Source organism: Gadus chalcogrammus, chromosome 5, assembly GCF_026213295.1.
Source record: "Gadus chalcogrammus isolate NIFS_2021 chromosome 5, NIFS_Gcha_1.0, whole genome shotgun sequence".
NCBI classification, from domain to species: domain Eukaryota; kingdom Metazoa; phylum Chordata; class Actinopteri; order Gadiformes; family Gadidae; genus Gadus; species Gadus chalcogrammus.
The window spans coordinates 19199041-19203837 of record NC_079416.1 but is presented as its reverse complement, the minus strand read 5'-3'; positions in this window follow the sequence as shown (position 1 = coordinate 19203837).

Below are 4797 nucleotides of genomic sequence, written 5' to 3'. Positions count from 1 at the left end.
CCCGGGACCCCCACCCCGGGCCCGGGACCCCCACCCCGGGACCCCCACCCCGGGACCCCCACCCCGGGACCCCCACCCCGGGACCCCCACCCAGGGGGGCTGATGAATAAGGCAGGAGACCCCTCTCACCGTGCGGACCCCACGGCCTTTAGGAGGAGGAGGAGGAGGAGGAGGAGTCGTGTCTTCATCACCGGAGCCTCGCCGTACAGAAGACACTCTGGCCCCGTCTCCCAACACTCACTGGATGCTTTTACCCAGAGTGCACCTGAACGCCCCCGCTCCTTCTCCTCCTGTGTTGTTGTGTTTTATTCACGGTGTCCAGGGGAACTGGGTCATGGTGATGTCATGCTCCCCTGCCCGGAGCCCCGACACCAGACCTTCTCCTGGAGGCACCTAGCACTCTCCCCTCACTCTCCCCTCACTCCCTCTCCCTCACTCTCCCCTCACCCTCTCCTCTCTCTCCCCTCACTCTCCCTCCCTCACTCTCCCCTCCCTCTCCCCTCACTCTCCCCTCCCTCTCCCCTCCCTCTCCCCTCACTCTGCCCTCCCTCTCCGCTCTCTCCCTCCCTCTCCCCTCTCCCTCCCTCTCCCTCACTCTCCCCTCTCCCTCCCACACTCTCCCCCTCTCTCCCTCTCTCTCCCCTCCCCTCCCTCACTCTCCTCCTGCTCGCGGTTCATCGGGGGTCACTAATGGACTCTCGGTTTGGGGTGTGGTCAAGCGCGGTCTACCACCAACAGGGGGGGAGAGAGAGGGGGAGACGAGGAGAGGGGGAGAGAGACTGATATCTGACATTGTCCAGCTGGCCCGTGGCTTCACTCCCCGACCTGATGGAGAGAATGAGACTCTGAGGTAGAGGAGCTGAGTGATGAAGGCCCAAATCCCCTGAGGGGAGGGGGGGTTGCGGTCATAATGACGTCATTCTCTCCCTCTCCTCCCCCAGGTCGCTCCTTTCATGTCATGTGTGCTCGTGACTCTTATTATAAAACACAATGAAATGCCTTGTGGGACGGGAGACTGTACTCCGAAACGTAAGTCATCCGTCTGTCTGTCTGTCTCACCTCCTCACTGTTTCTCTGTCTACTCTGCGTGTCAACCAGTCTGTCTGTCCACCAGTCCGTCTGTGTGTCCACCCGTCAGTGTTTCCCCCCAGTCTGTGCATCTCCTCAATGCCTCCGGCATGGCTTTGGGTGGCGGCTCTCGACAGCGCTGTGTGTCAGCAGCACGCCTTCCTCCAGTGTTCCTCTGTGCGATCGCGATATATGCACCCCTGCAGTCCGCCCCCCTGACCCGGAGAGACCATCAAGTCTCCATCCTGGTTTCACGACGGTCGGTCCTCCTCAGGCTGGCAGATTAAACCTTCCTCTCGGCGCCTGGTACTCCTTCCCTCACACCCCCGCAGATTAAAAGACTTAAACGCCCGGAAGACCGGTTATCTGAAGGCTTGAATCACACGCCTGTCCAGTAAAAAAATGATGTGTATCAATCTAAAGATATCTAATATAGTGACTTTTGAGGGTCATTGTGTTGTTACGCAGACATTGACATCAAACCTGTAGCTTTACCCAGACGGAGGCTTCAGTTAGTTAGAGCAACAGGAAATGACTTGAGGAATTCTAATTAATGTTCTTTATTTAACGAACGCTCCGAGAACAGCCGGTACGGACGGCTGCTGACTTGCCGGTCGGAGGGCACATCGGCAGGGGTGCGAGTCCGACAGCAATCTGACAGGCTGCCTTATCTCCCCGTGATTTGTATGAATTAGCTTGATTTGTAACTCTACGGAGGTCATTTGTGGAGGGGGTGGAGCTAAACCGCCCCCCTGTAATCGAGTAATAGGTTTGCACACGTTCACTGTATGAGACTGTTATCCTTGTTTTTGTACAGTCCCACTGTGTATACTGTACAAAGTGCTGAGCGCCCCGAGGGCAAAGGTCACGAAGAAAACGTTTGCAACGAGCACTTATTAAATGCAGCAGGCGTCCTGTGAGACGCTCTGTGTGTACAGCTTCAACCAATAAACATGCAGCTCCTCTGACCGGCTGTCTGTCCTGCCTCACACCAGTGGGTGGTCCGCTCGATTCAATTCAAATAAATCTTTATTGGCATTGAGAACATTTACAACATTCACATAGCCAAAGCAGATGAACAATAAAGAGGGCAAATTGTTAAATACAAAATATATGACTCAATATATGGAAAGTGAAATGAGGGATCTTATAAATTGTTTCTGCTATAAAGAATAAATAATAATGATAAATCAAAGATACACTCTGAATACAATACAAAACGCTTTCGTCCAAAGCCATTTGCATTGAGCTTTAGAAAACATCATTGACATTCGTTTTGAGGAAAATCCACGAGTGAAAGAAATTATGGTTATTATAGCGGCCGATGAATGATGGTTAAATGGCGTATCGACGGAACCGGAACAAGAGAGACTCCGTAAAAAGTTGTGTTCTTCTGCTTTATCTTTCGTCCAGAACTTATTCAGGTTTAGCCTGCTCCATTAGTCGACCGCCGGAGCCGCGTTCGCCATCGGAGAGATCAGACGCAACACGGTGACTTGCGTTGCTAATGGTCTCCGCACGTTCAGCTGAACCAGAACCGCAGCGCGACAACACTGGCCTGAGTCACAGCCTGGCCGCCGGCTCCTCCAGCTCAACCAGCTGCCGGACGGGCACGGCAGGAGATGCTGGAGGAGGAGGTAGAGGAGAGCAAGTTGGGTTCAGAGGGGCCCTCAGAAAAACCAAAACCGCTTACTCGTAAAACATTTACAAAGCAACATTTTTATTATAGTGCAATGGAATCCTCACCATAACACGTGAAAAAAAACCTCTTGCCCTCTCTTCATCTGCACCATAAGTAATGGGCCTGGTTTGTAGTGGCTGTTTTATCAATAAAACACGAAACACGAAACACTAGGTTACAAGCCTAATGTGTGTTAAGTGTTTATCAATAAAACACAACGTTCGCGGTTGCCAAGGGGACTGCGGTGCTTCAACCCTCGGTGCGCTGTCGAACCGCGGCCGTCTGGCGTCCGCCTGAAGCCTACCTCAGCGGGCAGCGTGAGAGCACGCTTGGCTGATGACTGTTCCAGGAGGCCCACGCTGCGAGGAAAACATATTTGGCTGCCATCACCGCTAGCTCTAGCGACCCATCAAAGGCTACACGAGTCTCGTCGCAAACGCCGGCCTATTTCGGCTGCCGTCGGAAGGGCCCCTCCGGATAGGCCCTATTTAAAAATAAAAACAAAATAAATCGGTTGTTTTTTGCCACCATAAGGGTCGTTCCAGTGTGTCAGCCAAATGGGCACACTAAATTATTCACTGTGTTTGTGTGTGGGTGTGGGTGTGGGTGTGTGTGTGTGTGTGTGTGAGAGAGGGAAATGGTGTCATGCATTGGAATGGGATGGGGTGTGCAGCTAATGGAAAGATCATGTGTACGCGGTGAAACCAGGAGTTAACCCAGAAGCTCCAAAGATGCTGGGTCAGTCTGAGCCCGCCTCACGTCTCTACAGCCGCCAGCTTCAGAGACGCGGAGAGAGGGGCGTGGCGGCGCAGGTGAAGTCAAGTCACTGTTTATGTCCGCTTGGTTTGATTGCCCCCCCCCCCTCCGCGTTTACTTCACCGCGTTAACCCTCACCGCCTCTCGTTCAGGGGAGGTTCCAAACCCGTGCTCGAAGATGTTCACGGTTGGGAGTTAACCGCCGGGCACACACACACACACACACACACACACACACACACACACACACACACACACACACACACACACACACACACACACACACACAGCTGACTTTGTTCAGCAGAGAAGCTGGTGAATAAGTCCTCTGTAAGAAGGTGAAATAACATGTGAATTGCACGTGACGTAGGCCTATGCTCAAAGTTGTAGAGAAAGATAGAAGTAGACAGATAGACTTAAAGATATCGATCTATATGATATATTTATTTTAAATATGATATAGGTTTGTTATGTATCTGTGTATCTTTATTTAATAGCCTATGTATATATTTTTTCTCGTGTATAATTCTGTGGTCTTCAGCGTCTGTAGCATCCACTCGAGTCGCTGTTGTGGGGCCCCAGGCGCTCGCTGATCGGACCCCGAGGATAACAACGTGTTCGTGAGTCCCGTCGGTACATCACGCAGAGTAATCCTCCAAGAATCCGGATGTGAGAAACTAGAAACCCCCATTATTTTCTTCCTTCGATGTTCATTTAGGTCGCTGGGAAACAGACTTTAGTTCAACGACATTTCTCACAGACTAATAATAATAAAACATGACGTCACCAAGTAGGAAAGTGTGATTTGGAGAGCACGTGAGTCGACCAATCACAGCCCGGCAAGGTGGTGGAATCAATTCCTTAAGAATAGCTTTAATAAACATTTTAACAGCAGTGTTACGAGAGAATATAAATATTGGAAAATACAAGCCTGTTCACCCGGGGTAATTTGGACACACACACACACACACACACACACACACACACACACACACACACACACACACACACACACCAACCACCTCCCTCAAGCTAGGATATGAACTCTGAGAGATTGTCTTCTTCCTCCTCTATCTCGTCCCTGACAGTTTGTGTTGTGTTTGCGCAGGACACACAAACTCACGGCACTCCTATGTACTCACAGGCCCTGGCTTGTGCACACACACACACACACACACACACACACACACACACACACACACACACACACACACACACAGCCCTTCCTTCCCATTGGTCAACGCCTCCTTTATCATCACAGTGGAATTCCATGGAGTTTGTGTTTGCGTGTT